Below are 15,474 nucleotides of genomic sequence, written 5' to 3'. Positions count from 1 at the left end.
GGTAGCTCACTGGAAATCTGAACTATAAAAATAGAGTGAAGGACTGAATTTAGGCTGTTCAGCGATTGAGTGGAGTAAAGAAATATAACTGTCCTTTTTGCACTTGTTGTTTTGTTTGATTTTTTTGAGACAGGGTTTCTCTGTGTAGCCTTGGCTGTCATGGATTCACTCTGTAAACCAGGCTGACCTAGAACTCACAGAGGTCCTCCTGCCTCTGCCTCCCAGAGTGTTGGCACTGCAGGTGCACGCCACCATGCCTGGCTCAACCAGCTATGTTTTTAAGATAAGGGTTTGGGAGCCAAGAGGCTGTCTGAGGCTGAGGACAGACACCTGCTTTTAACTGGGTCAGGCAGAGGTGGTGTAAGTTTAACCAGGAAGCCTGGCTTTCCCCAAGGGCTGTCTGTCTCCTGCTTATCTGAAGACAGATATTTGCTTCTCCAAATTCAAATTCTCCTTCCTGGTTTGTCATGCAAAAGAACACCATTGCTCAAGGGGTAATGATGACCTGGAATGAAGATCAAAAATGCTCAGTTTTCTTATATGAAAGCTATATCGAGGGACAAAGACTGTCCCTCGATTTAAGATAATGGCAACAGCAAAGGTGACCTTGGGGGTGGTATCTGGGCCAACATAGTCCACAAACTCCCAAACCCACATCAGAGTTGGGCCACATTCAAAATCCCAAGTATCTATGGGATTAGTTCCCAATTCCTCCCCTCTAAGGAAAGGATCAGGGGAAAGGTTCTAGGCTTAACGTTCAAACAGGGCAAGCTCAGGCCTGAAATGTAGGCAGCTCTCCTAAGCCCAGAGTAGGTAGGTTGACGTAAAGAAGCCTAATGTCACAGCCAGGCCCCAAGAGATTCTTGACTGGGCTCAAAGAATAGCTCTCTTTAAAGTCATTTTTGAAGGAAAGAAGGAACGCACAAGGTCAGTCATTTTTTGAAGCCTCTACGAGGGTGAGTGTGCCACTTAAATACAAATGTCCTGCATCCTCAGAGCTGTCTGTTACCATGTCCATGCAAAAAGATTAATCACTTTTAGACACACACACCTGATAGTAATTATAACCAAATGTGATGGCACACACCTTTAATTCCAGATCTTGGGAGACAGAGGCAGGCAGGTCTCTCTGAATTCAAGGCCAGACTAATCTACATAAAAAGTTTCAGGCCATGCAGGGCTATGTAGTAAGACCTTGTCCCAAATAAAAACAAGCAGATCACATTAAAATCAGTCAAGGTGATGGGCAGCCACAGCCCTACAGATGCTGGAGCAAGGGGATCTTAAGTTTGACGCCAGCCTAGACTATTATAAAAGACTGTTTCAAAACGACAACAATAAAAACAATCAAAACAAATGAAACCAAAAGCATAGGCTACATCTTAACTCAGTACTTGCCACTTTTACTTCATAAAAAAAAAATATACATAAAACATATTTCAATCATCTTCAGTGTGTAGCTCAATGGCATCAAATATGTCTGTAGGATCATAAACCATCAATGCTGTCCTTTTCCACCATGATAGGTCCTGGCTGATTTCTGTATCTATTTGTCTGTGCTGGACATTATATTGACACAAACTTTGTGGTATATGATGTTTCCTGTCTTAATTCACGTAGCACCTTGTCTTCAAGGTCACTGCTATAACAGAATGTCATCAGGTGCTTCATTCCAGGACTCGTCAAAATCTAGTTAATTGACATGTGCATCATTTAGCGAATATCTGAGTTGGTTTGAGTTTCTGAACACTATTATGAGCATTTGTACGTAACGTTTAAATCAATTATTTTATTTTACATGTATAAGCATTTTGCCTGCATGTGTGACTATGTGCCACAAGAGTGCACGGTGGCCTTGGCAGTCAGAAAAGGATATCAGGCCCCATGGAACTGGAGTTATAGACAGTTGTGAGCCTCATGTGGGTGCTGGGAATCAAACCCAAGTCACCTGGAGAGCAGCCGGTGCTCTGGTCTGTTGAACCATCTCACCTTCTGGGCAACTTTGTGCTAGAATTCCCATTATCGATTTTTGGGTCATTCTTAGAAGTGGAATTGCTTCGTCGTGGGATCATCCTATGCTTAACATTAATAGATGGCCAAATTGTTTTCCACTGAAGCTGATTCATTCTGTGCATTGACGAATGAAGGTGTCGGTTTTTAATCGCACACCTGCTCGTTTTCGTTACTGCCATCATTCCAGTGGACAAGTGCTGTTTCATCATCCCATTTGTTTGTATTTCCTTGTTAACTAAGAGTGCTGAGTGTTTATATTATGGGATTGTTGGCCATAACAATTGTTGATATGTTTTCTTTGCAGGCATGACTTTTCAAGTTCTTTGTTTATTTTACTTCTATGCTCTTGAGTTGTAGTTATTCATGGATTCTATATACTAGACCCTTATCAAAATATGACTTAGAAATATTCTTTATTTCTGTGGATTGCTTATGTTGGGATTCAGACCTGGGTCAAGTGGCTGAGGTGCCTATTTAGCCAAAGTGGACCTGGTCTCCAGGTTCTCCCAGCATCCTCCAGTCCCTACCTGTTACAGGACATAGCTTGTATACCTGGCCCTCTACCCTGAACTTTCCAGCCCAGGGCTAGGGCTTCTTCTCCCCCAGAGGCTCTTCACTATATAATCCATAGTTTGGTTCCCTCCTGTCTGTCTCTCTGCATTTCCCCCCTCCTTTCTGCATGCATGAATGTTTTCTCTCTCTTTCTGCCCCCACCCACCATCTCTTCTGTCTCCCTCTACTTGGTGACTTCACTGTAAGGTCAGTGTACCTGCCTGAGAGCTTCCCCCAATAAACCTGCCTTTATACTTTAATTTGGCTTGAATTGGCTCATTTCATTGGTGGAAAATACCTATCAGTCTACTTAATAGATTCAAAATTGTGGGTTTTTTAAAATAAAGATTTATTCATTTTTATTTAATTTTTTTTAATTTAGATGAATGCTTTGCCTACAAGTATATAAATGTACTAACAGTTTTTTTCTTGTATCTGTGGAGGCCAGAAAAGGATGTTGTGTGCCATGAAACTGGAGTTTCACCATGTGGGTACAGGGAACTGAACCCAGGTCCTCTGAAAGAACAGAAAATGTGCTTAGCTTCTGAGCTCTCTCTCTCTTTCTAACCCCCACATTCTTGTTTTTAGAGGGCTGATAATGAACAAAGCTCTCAGGTGTTGCTCGGATGAGGGAAGCCACAAAGGTTTTGGGCAGAGGGGTCTCCTTGTGTCCCTTCCCTCTTGGCCTCTCATAACCAGCACGCACCCAGCTTTCCTGGGATGACTCCAGCTACGTGTGTGGTGTGAAGAGACCACAGCAGCAGCAGCAGGCTCCAAACCCAAGTCTGTCCAGCTTGACACCCCGGCTATTCCATCCAACACTGGTGTTCAGTGTCGTCCTTGGGCACTAAAGCGCCCTCATTGTGTCTGTGAAGCATTTCTGCTCACGGGAAGGAAGGTCAAAGACTATTTGGGTCTCTGGAGCCGTCACACACTCCAACGCGGCAGGTTCGTTTTGATTTCTTTCTGTAATTTAGGACTCTGGAGTCAGATTTTGTTCGAGAGAAATGATAAGAAGATAATGGTGCTTTTTTAAAAAAGTGTTTAGAAAAAAAAAATCACAATGAACTCATGTCACTTTGTGCAACAAATTCTAAAGCCCTTGTAACTTCTCACTAAGCACAAGTTTCAACCAAGGACACCCAGTTCTGAGCTTAGAGGCAGAAAAGTAGCGTTTGTGCACATCCACACCTACACATTTACCCTCATGTACTCATACATTGCCCTGTCCTATCTTTAGCCCCCAGTTCATGCTGGTTTCTGGCCAGCCTTAGAAGGAGTTGCCTCTAAACTCCCACTCACTAGGAAAAAAAAAATAGTGCCCACACCCATACTTCCCGGCAGTCCCAGCTGCCACCATCATCAGTCAGGTATGCAGCTTGCTCACCTTGAAAGGTGTCTCAGCAGCCAAACAGCTCTCCAAGCCAGAGGTGCCCCTCTCCTGCTTTTCTTTTCCATTAGCAAAATGACTTATACCACCAGCCCCCGAGGGAGGCCTTGGCTTTGTGTCATCCCTGGTCATGGGGCTGAAATCCAGGAAGAGCCATCCTGAGGAACCCCCACAAGGTGAGGCTACGTGTCCTGAGAGAAACAGCTTGCAGGGCAGAGTGTCCCTCCTCCCTGACTGGCTGCTGGCCAGGACACAAGAGGGATGGGTAAGATGAGGGGAGGGGCCACTGAACATTTCTTATCTCTCAGACAGAGCTTGTCTTGGTAGGGTAGTGCTCTGCAACAGGGAACCTCCCTGGCCACTGGAAATCAGGCATCATCTCAAGCTCTTTGCGTTTGGTAGAAGATCCAGGTTGCTAAGGTGAGTTCTGTGTGTCATCACCATGTCTGACATTCAGCAGTCCATGGAGATGAACAGGCTGGGAGGGTGAGACCTTGAAGAGGCTGGAAAGGGAGGTAGATTTTATGTAGCTTCCTAGGACTCTATCTTGATTTTTCTGAATGTTTCGATGTGCCAATAAATCACTACCAGATGTCTGCTCAAATATAGTTCAAGTGTGAGCTTCATTGGGAAGGTTTTAGTGCTATTCACTGCTTTGGGAAGGATGGAGAAAAGGAGTTGGAGAGTGCTCCTGCCCACCAGACAAGTTGGATCCAGGGGCAAAATACCTTTTCCTCTTCTGTCCCTATCTTCCATTAAACACCACATAAGGAATCTTGTTTGCTTGTTGTTCCAAAGGTTCCCCAACTGCCTATGGGCACCTAGCAACAATCCTCTGGCTAGGTAATTCTTTCTGGTTCTTTTAAGAGACAGCCAAGGCAGACACAGATAAAAACTGCAGTCACAGGATGTTTTCAAAATCGTCTCCAGTGACTTGTCCGGACACCACTCCTTTCCTAATCCAACCTTAATTTTTCTCCAACTCCCAGTTGAAGTCGGTAGCTCATTAGCCAACCAACACTGGACTCATGGTACCAAGCAGGTACTTGTGTAGCAGGCTCAGCTGCAGAGCAACCAAGCCCTCCAGAAAAACCTAACTCATCCTAATCAAAGCACCTAGGTGTGTCCTTCCTTTCACCTGCAGCCTTAGTGCACACCTACACGAGCCAGTGTGCAACTCGCCCATCCAGAGTTACAACTCCAGTCCCCAGACACACAGGCTGAGTTACCCATGGAAAGTTAGATGCTTGGAAGTACAGAAAGCGCCCTTTCCTCATCTTTCTTCTATGCAAAGTCTAGAGATGCGACTTTAATGTATTCCCTTCTTTGCAATGGGAACAGTCCCAGAAAGAGTAAAACGAACAGACCTTTCGTCAGCCAAGCCTGCCTGATTTCCAAGACCTCAGATCGTCTTACATGATGTGATGTTTGGACTTTCAGTGACACATGATCAGAGAGTGTAGGGGAGGGTGGATAAGCAGACACACACACACACACACACACTAAACTAATGGGAAAGTGCTATTGATATTGGCTCTACCATGATGGTTAAACATGCATGCTGTCTATCTCCTACACCCATAACAATTCCTTGGGTTCTTCCCGGGGATGAAATTAGCTGATAGATACCTGGAGAGCACCACAGACAGGGAGGATGTGCTTGGATCAGAGTATGCTAACCTCAGATGGAGTGCGATAGCAAGAGGAGATATGAAAGGGGAGCAGCCAAAGGCAACAGGAAGAGACAGCATTATTGCATGATATGTAAGATCACCCTTGCTTTTAAGTTATTTTGAGACAGGGTTTCTCTATGTAGCCTTGGCTATCCAGGACTTGCATCATAGAGCACGCTAGCCTTGAACTCATAAAGATCCACCTGCCTCTGCCAACCTATGTGCCACCACACCTTGCTTTAAGTTTTCTTGTAGAAGATACGTAGCAGATGTCAGGGATGCTGGGTTAGCTGTCCTGTGGATCTCTTTAGGCTTACCTCCAGGATCCCGTGCCAGGCTTCAGTAAAAAGAAAGTACAGATTTACACTTGAGGATGTGCATTATTAAAATGAAGAGACAAGAGATATTCTCTTGTTCACATGAGGCGAGCCTCCTAAAGCTCGTCACTTATTACAGAAACCACACAGCACAGGCTGCAGGCAGCATGTGGACGGGAAAACAGCACAGCTGTACGTGTGTCAGACCCTCGGAACGTGGTCAGAGCAAACACGCCCACTCTGTTGGCTACGGCACACCAGTGACAAAAAACAGCGAGAAAGAATCTGAACTTGCTGACCAGTCCTGCTTGTTAAGTTTGTAAAAGATGGTTTCTCCAAAGAAATGAAGATGATAGGTGTTTAAAAGTCACGGTAGTCTTCCCTGTGAAGACAATCCATCTGAGGGATTATCTTCTTTCTATTTCATAGAAACAGTGCTTCATCAGAACAGTGTCCTGGGTTCTATTTTCAGAAGCCCGTGTTCACCCTGGGGTGTGAGCACGGAGATGGGCTCTCAGCTGTGTCTTTTCACTGGTCTTGTTGTCCTCAAAGCAACCTGGCTGCAGGAGTTGGCCAGGGCCCCTTGCTAACTGTGATTTCAACACAGCAGCACTATCTGCCCTCTAATAGTCCAAATTATTATCTGGAAAGGAATAAGCAAACCTCTGTGAAAATAAACCAAAGTATTAAAAAAAAAAAACATTTCTGGGAGATTTTTCTAAGAGAAACCCATACCAGTGCCCTCTGGCATGTCATTCTAAATGTCTCTTCTTGACCCTTATGCTTAAAATCTATATTAAAATGTATTTATTAACCTTTTGAGATTACGTACATATGAATATTTACAACATTAGCTGCAGTGTTTGCCATTGGAGAAGGAAGTTTTAATACTGAACTGAAAGGTTGAATAAACTGAAAGGTCGAAAGGAAAGTTTCATTTTAATGTAAACCCCTTTGCATGTGTATATATGTATGTGTGTGTGTATATATATATATATGATTTATTTATTTATAATGTATACAGTATTCTGCCTGCATACACACCTGCACATCAGAAAGAGGGCACCAGATCTCATTATAGATAGTTGTGAGTCATCATATGGTTGCTGGGAATTGAACTCAGTACCTTTGGAAGAACATCCAGTACTCTTAACCTCTGACCCATCTCTTCAGCCCCCTTTGTATATTTTTAATAATTAAACAACATTTCTTGGGTTCATACCCAAGGGGGAAAAATTGACTCTTTACTCTTTGATTATTTCAAGAGACACTTCCTCAGACACATTAAAGCAGACTCTCTGAGCGTGGGGCTAGGAATTCTGTTTTAAGACAACACTCCCAAGTACTTCCTATGCACCAGGCAATGAAGTTGGAGAGACAGACACAGAGAAAGAGAGAGAGAGAGAGAGAGAGAGAGAGAGAGAGAGAGAGAGAGAGAGAGAGAGAAATTTGTTTGTTAAAACAAACAACCAAAAGCGTAGACCTGCCAAACATGGTGAGGCATGCTTGTAATCTTAGCATGAAGGAGGCTAACACAAGGGAAGAGGATTGTTAATCTGAGGCCAACATGGAATTGAAAGCCAACACGCTACACAGAGAGACACTTGAAAACAACAAACCCAGACCCATGGCCTTGACTTTATGCTTGTAATTACGTCAGACACTGTGACTCTGGTCTCCGCTACTGCCCTCCAGGGACCAGAAATGCATAAACTGATTAACTGAACCACACCATGCTGTGAGAGGAAGTATCTAAGCAGTAAGGGCTTACTAACAAAATGTGTACCATCTCTCCTCGGTGGCTCAAAGAGACCCAAGACGGATAGATAGGGCACTGTGATTCAGGTGACCACTACCGTATTCCGTTGGAAATGCTCTAAAATGTGACATATTGGTGAGCATGCTGGCAACATGATCAGAGAGTTTCTGGTTCTAGATTTTCATGTTAGAAGTGCCTCATTGGTGAAGTCTATGTCACATTCCCAAACTGGAATGACTCAAAAAAGCTTCTGGTCCCAACCATTTCAGAGCGGCAAACAGCAACACATGGAGAACTTTCAAAGTAATTGGTTCTTCTTCAAATATAGAAAAGAATGTTTTATTACAATTTGGATTGGTCACAGTTGCTAATCAATATACATCTACGAGGAGCAGAACACATCTGAGTTTTGATAGGACCAAGACTTCTTTCCTCTGGGACCCCCTGATAGTTGAGGTCAATAAAGCAAAGAGACATAATTACAAAATACGGTACCAGTACAGTCTCATGTGACCCCTCTTAGACTTATTTGTGATTTAATTGAAGGAAATACTGAAAGGGATCCATTTCTAGTGGGAGGATTCAGGCTGTAGTGTGGAGGTAGGTAAACTGTTAGAATGCAGAAGCCTATTGCAAGAAAATGAAATTCAATTAAAAAAACTTGCAGTGAATCAGAAATCACCTAGGATCAGGGACACCAAGCTATTGTAATAGTTTAATGAGGCAACTGATAGCCTTTTACTCTCCAGTGATCTGAATAACATATCTAAGTTAGCTACTGTTGTGTTCTGCACCTGGTGTTCTGGTGGGTGTGTTTTGTTAAAATCTTTCACTGAGGTTTCATAGATTGCCTCAGTTCTAAGAACCCTCACCATTAGGATTTGCATTTCCTTTGCAGAGGAAAAGTCAGTTCCATGCCAGTATGCACGGTTCTCTCTCCCTTCTATCCTACACGTTTCAGGCGTAGCTAATTCTACTTTGACAGTTGCTAAACGTGTAAAAATGGGATCTACTGTAGCATGATGCATGTATGACTTTCGCATTGCTACGACACAACAAGCTTGAGAGTTCACTGGCTGCTGGTCCCACACGCTTGAGGACCACTATGGTGGAATCGTGTGGCGGGGCAGGCTCTTCATTTCTGAGCAGACAGGCAGGAGACAGAAAAAGAAGAGAGGACAGCGGTGTAGGATATAGGTCCCAAGAAGCCACCGGCGCACTGCTTTCCACAGAATTTAGTCCCCACCACACCCACACCTACTTTTTGCCGCCTCCAAATAATACCATTATCTCGTGAGTTTATTGGGGCATTAGTCTGGTCACTCAGACTGAGCCTCAAGATCTAATCTCTTCTGGAGAAATCGTCACAGAATATCCAGAGGTGTGTTTCGCTGATGCCCTGGGTATTTCTTCATCTAATAAGCTGACAATCAAGATTGGCTCTTGCAGTTTACCCAATTGGCTTAGCTTGCCTGAGAAGGTTTCAGAACTATGGAGTCCTGGGTCAGCTAGGATTGCTTAGTCACCCTAATATTGTATGGGCCAATAAGACCAGGCACATGGAACTATTTAAATACAAATTAATCTTATATTCTTTGTGGCACTGGTGACATTTCAGAAGCCCAGAGACAACATGCAGCTAGTTGCTATGCCGCTGGTCAAGGACAAGATAGGAATCTTCCCTATTAAAGAAAGTTCTGTGGGGTCGTGCTGAGCTTGGAGGTTTCTTTTTCACAGTTTCCTCTAGCCAGCATCCTTGAAAACACACACTAACAACAGACTGAGCATGCTCATACGATGAGGGCACCATCCCAGTGAGCCCACGGAGCCTGCTGTACCAGGAAACCTACAGCGAACTGCTTTTTCAGAGTTTGTATCAGGGCTTTTGGTCTCTGTGCCCTCAATCTGCTTCACTCCCAGGAATATATGAACACCTGCTGGCACTTAGTGGAAGTAGGGCCATGACATAACAAATATTTAATGTATCAGGCAAACAAAACCACTTGACCCTTTTAAAAACTGTCCACTAAGCATGAGGGCCACATTCATTTTCTTTTATTTATAGTACCTCCCTTGATGTGCTGCCTTGCAGGCATCATGGCTGATGTAGCTTGCACCTGAGGGAGGGCATGTGTGAGGGAAACTGCCTTTTGCAACAGGATAACTTATCCATTGCAACCCTACCCTAAGCATCAGCTGGATGACAATGTTGTTATGGTCCTGAGCCAGAGAGAGAACAGCCGCCTTCTAGGGCAAAGGCAAATGAGAATCAGAAACAGAGACAAACTGCCTGCCTGTTTGAAGATCCACTGCTGAAGGATATGAAGTGTGAGCACTGGAAATTTTATTGACCATCACTCCATTTCTTGCTCCTGTGGCATTCAGACCGGGGGTGAGGGGAGGAGGAAAGGGAGAGAGAGAGAGAGAGAGAGAGAGAGAGAGAGAGAGAGAGAGAGAGAGAAATGCACTTTCTGATTTTAAAATACAATGTAAATGAGGACTTGTGAAGTCTGTGGCCGCAGAGGTGGTGATGGTAATGATGCCCACTGTTTATCAGGAGCTTCCCATAGGGCAGGCTCCAATACACTTTACAGAGAGGTGTAAGGCCTTGCCTTCCAGGTGCTGAAAGGAGCCCTGGATGAAAAGGTGACATTCTATTTCTGAGTATTTCTAATAAAACTGACATTTAAGCAAAAAATAAAAATAAAAAATAAAAAAAGAAAACTCTTATAAAAGCTATTTACAGAGAAAGAACCTTAGACTAATGAAGATGATGGATTTTATTTTACTTCGTAAAACAGTCATTTTGGCTGGGTGGTGATGGTACAGGTCTTTAATTCCAGCACTTGGGAGGCAGAGGCAGGCAGATCTCTTTGAGTTGAGGCCAACTGCTCTACAGAGTTAGTTCTAGGACAGTTAGGGGTACTTAAAGAAACCCTGTCTCAAAAAAACCAACCAACCAACCAGACAAACAAAAATGATAAATAAGTATATAAATACAATCACTTTATTTTGGTAAATCTCAAGATTTTGAAAAACTGCAACAGTAGTACGCAGAGCTCCAATGGGACAGCAGGGTTCTGAGTTGAGATAAAAATAGTTTCAACTGACATTTCTCCCAGTTGTTCAACCTGTTGTTCTTTGATAAGTTATTTAACTCACTCAGGCTTCTTCAACTGCCAAATGACGTAATAATGTGTGCCTTAGTGTTGTTAAACAAAACAAAACAAAACAAAACATGAGAGGCTATGTAAAGAGTGCTGAGTGTGCTTGGACCATTGCTAAGCTTAATAAACATATCTTTTACCTATATAAATGGCATATTTGCTTTAATAATTTTATGGAAATAACACATAATGGTAAATGGACACTATCTACTAATGCTTAATGTAATGCCCTTTCTGTCTCAGTCCATTTCTTTCGTAGGTAGAAGGAACTCTTGGAGTTCAAACCAAGTCACACAGATCCACCATCTTTTTGTGTTGTACTATTAGTGACTTTTTCTTTTTCCTATTTAAAAAGGTAGATGGAAGCTAGACTTGGTACACCTAGTCTATGACTGTCTTGGTTGGTTTAATATATATACTGTAGATGAAGTAGCTTAAACAACAGAAGCCTATTTCTGTATAGTCATGGGTGATAGGAAGTCCGAGATCAAAGTCCCTGCCCAGCCCACCACTTGTGAGGATGCTGATCCTGGCTACAACCTCACATGGTGCAGAGGAAGGACAAGGCTTTCTGTGGTCTCTTGTCTTAACGGCATCAGTCTTAGCATGAAAGCTTCCTAAAGACTCCAGCTCCATATACCATCTCACAGCATATAGATTTGGGGACAAAAGGCACAGATAGTCCATAGCACTCATGCAGGGTGCTCTGGTATGGTCTGATCAAGTACTCATTGCAAAGGGAGGGGGATTGTGTAACAATGTCTTAGTAGTTCTGAGCGTGGGAACAGTGGTTTTGTCTTCTGACCCTGTGGATGGGGGTTTTCCTCCCATCCCCAGCTCCTGGAATGACTCATGAGTCTCAAAATATTATTTTACAAATACTTAGGCCATATACATAGGCTCTTCTCTGAGTAGCTCATAACTTAAAATGGCACATTTTACTTCTCTATATTTTGTCATGTCATTGGTTACCTGTGCTCAGGTTCGATATGTCTGTCCTCATATCTTACCAGCTGAATCTCGGGTTCCTGACTCTATCCCAGAATTCTTTCTCCTGCCGCATGCCCCCCCCCCTTTCTATTTCCTGCCTCAGTTATGGGGCATTGGCTCTTTGTTGACATGTGATGCTTCCATACAGACACAAGAGATTCCTTCTACATGGGAACAGTGGCTTTCTTTTCTGTGGAGCTACTAAATGACTCACCACCTGGCTTCTTATTGTCTACTTCTGAGCTATAAAAAAAAAGTGATGTGGTAGAAAAGCTAGAGTACTAAGAAACTTTCACAGTACCTGTTTTTCTTATTTTTCTTAGTTTACTGAAGTCACGAGGAAACTTCCATCCTCAAACAGGGAAAAAATTCCAATCTTTTATGAGGTTGATTTAGTTAATGTGTATTTCCTTCATCATTGATTTAGCATCATGCCTACTATCTGATTTCTTGAGAATAAGGGTTAAGAAAATAAAAGAGGCACCTGGGAAGAAAGTAAAACATACAAGAGCATGAGTGTGGTCTCCTCAAAGAGGAGTAACCAAGAAGAAAAGACTTTTAACTGATCATATTTGGGCTATATATTCAAAATCATTTTTTTAATACTAAGAATTTGATAGGTTGTAAGATATGTTTTAATTTCCCATATTTTCTCTGTTTCACTGAAAATACTTGTAATTATAATTTAGTTCAAACTCTGTTTTACCTAAAACAAATATCAACTCAACACTGTTTGCTGTTCTTCATACCCTACCCCATATTTTTATGACCCGAACTCAGCAGCATGCTGGCTCATTTCTACCTCTCAGACTTGATCATAAGTCACCAACCTCAGACTTCAGGCCAATCTCACATGCCTTTTTCAATTTTTGAGAAATGTAACAGAGGCTAGTGGGAAAGTCTGGGTCATGGCAGCCTTAACGGAAAGCCCCAAATAGAATAAAGAAAAAGAATAAAGCTTTTTCTTCAGCTTGAAAGCTAATGTTGGCCTTAAGACAAGTGTAAAATATTCTTGGAAATTGTTTCTCCCTGAATATTTTCTGGAAAAAATTCCTAATGCTAATACTCGACAGTCTCATGGCAGAATTGATCCTTCTACCATGCTTTTAACGGAAAACATATCTCTAACTTGTTCCCGTAGATGCACCTCCCAAAGCCATACACTTCTTGGAGGTCCCTAGAATGATTCCTTCAGTTGGTAGGTGCAAGCGCTAACATTCTTGTTCTTAAACAGCAGAGTTCAACTTATGGATCCCAACCCCTTAGGGAATCTAATGGCCCTTTCACAGTGGTCACCTAAGACCACTGGAAAACGCAGATGTATATATTTTATGTTTCATGGCAGTAGCAAAATTACAGTTATGAAGAAGGAACAAAAATAATTTTATGGTTAGGGGTTATCACAACATGAGAAACTGTATTAAGGGGTCGTGGCACTAGGAAGCTTGAGAACTACTGCTCTAGAAGCTATTCTTATCATAAAACCTAGTAAATGCTGAAGAGTAAAAACCCTCTGGGCTGTGTATAGCACCCATGTGGATTGTCTTATCTCATGAGCCCTGCAAAGCTGTGAGTGGGGCATTGTATCACTGCCTTCATTTCACAGTCAAGGAAACAGGTATAAAGTTTTACTGCCTCACATGACCACACAAGTGGGAAGAACCAAACCCACAATTTGAAGTATATAAAATCTACTTCCTGCTAAGACAGTGGTAGCAAGTGGAGACACCATTACATCTCAGAACAGAAAAGAAATCATCATGGCAACCATTCCATGGAGCTCACAAGAAAAGTGGCCTCTGCATAGACAACTTTGCAGACACAAAGCTAAGCTTTATCTAGTGCCCATCTATGCCTTTTTCATATCCCTTTTGCCATGACGCCCTTTGAATCTTAAGAAATGGACAGACAAGAAGAAAAGGCAGAAAGAAGGTCACAGCAGATATGTTGACATCTTTCAGGACTAAGATGCAGGGATGGGCCAGAGTTGCAGGAAATTCTTGCTCTGAACATCTAAGAACTAGCTACAATTCTGCCCAAGGAATCCACAGTTTGTGTAACATCTTCATCCCCAGGAGACCAAGTTTGCAAGAAGCCAGGTTTTGTTAGAAGTAATAAAGAGAGTTGGGTTTGATTTCATCTAATTTATTTTGGGCACCTAGGAAACAAATTGGAATTGCTTGGAGTGCCCTCAAATACCAGGAACATTCTAGAGGAGGTTGGTGGCAAGTCAGTTACTATGGGTACATCTGAGTCGATCAGAAGCATGATGATTAATTAATTAATTAGTTAATTAATTAAAATGCAATGCCACAAACTCAGGAGGCGAGTAGAAAATTGCCAAACAGGGCTGACAGCTTCAAACTCAGCTGCTTTGTAAACCTGGTTTCATCTCAGGTTTGTGTAGTTAGAGAAAGGCACATCCGTCCATACTCAGTGAACAATTAGCCAAATCAACTCTTGACAAAATGAGTGGAAACAGTTTCTAAGATAAGGGCCTTGGTAAAAACACAGCACCTTTCCTTGATTATGCGAAGAAGTGCTATTTTTAGGCAGACTAGCAAAAACTTTCAAAAGGTCATGTGACTATCCTTTTAGTGTATAAAAATAGAAAGAAACTAAAAAGTCAAAAAGGACGGATCTGAGGGTGATCTTTGGCAGGTTCATCTCAAGCTAACTATAATGGTACACTCGATTCTAGAAGGATGTCACTTTAAACCTGAAAGCCATAATGTCTTTAAAAAGGGTCACTTGTTTGTCAAGAGCTAAATCAACCTAGGAGCTGGATTGTTAAGAAAATCAGAGCCTATTCCATTGCCAGCATCTTAGTCGCAAGTGTGGGCAGTTGCAGAAAGAGGAGAATGGAGCTCTTTCATTGGCTCACAAAGTGATGAGATCCAGAAGTGCATCTCTGCTTTGGAAAAAAGGGCATTTCTCTCCTCATAGAGTTGTATTCTATTCCACACTGGAGATACTGGATTATTCTGACTTCTAAAAAAGAGGAGTCCTCAACTAAGTGACCCCCTACCCCCGAGAACTTTTGGTTCTATCTAGAGACGTTTTTGGTCATGATACTAGGGACATGATCAACATATTATAAAAAAAAAAATAGACACAAAAGATGAAATTGTCATTGGACCCGTAACCTAGGACCTACATTCCAAGCTCACGTAGGCTGACTGAATGCTAAAATTTAAGGGTTAAATGGGAATTAGAGCCCTCTAAGCTGGGCCCTGGGGTCTTGGCTCAGTGGTAAGAGCACTTGCTGTGTAAGTCTGAGGACTTGAGCTTGATTCCCCAGCACCTGCGCAAAAGCTGGGTATGGCCTTTCATGCCTTTAACCCCAGCATGGGGGGGATGGAAGAGGTAGATTGTGGTCAACCACTGTCCCCCAAACAGCAGACTTCCAGTTCAATGAGGAGTCTGTCTTAAGGGAAAAAGCTGGAGGATGATAGAGAAAGATTCTTGTTCTCCTCTTCTGGCCTCTGTATGCGTATGCATGGGTATAGGTATGGTCACTGGAATACACAAGTGCACACACATGCACACACCACACACACACCCACACACACACTAGAGTCTCTTGATAACCAAACTTCATAAAATATAAATG

The 15,474-nt window shown here is 42.6% G+C and overlaps 1 protein-coding gene across 1 annotated transcript in view; it reads left to right on the top strand.

The window, feature by feature from the left end:
• The first annotated feature begins 4,261 nt into the window (after positions 1–4,261).
• The window catches only part of Adtrp (androgen dependent TFPI regulating protein), an 82,147-nt gene continuing 70,934 nt past the window's right edge, over positions 4,262–15,474 (top strand). The window contains exon 1 of the mRNA XM_060372437.1: positions 4,262–4,375. The gene's annotated coding sequence lies outside the window, so the exon portion shown is untranslated. The remainder of the gene's footprint in view (positions 4,376–15,474) is intronic.

Source organism: Meriones unguiculatus, chromosome 19 (genome assembly GCF_030254825.1).
Source record: "Meriones unguiculatus strain TT.TT164.6M chromosome 19, Bangor_MerUng_6.1, whole genome shotgun sequence".
NCBI lineage: Eukaryota > Metazoa > Chordata > Mammalia > Rodentia > Muridae > Meriones > Meriones unguiculatus.
This window is presented reverse-complemented; position numbering and strand designations above follow the sequence as displayed.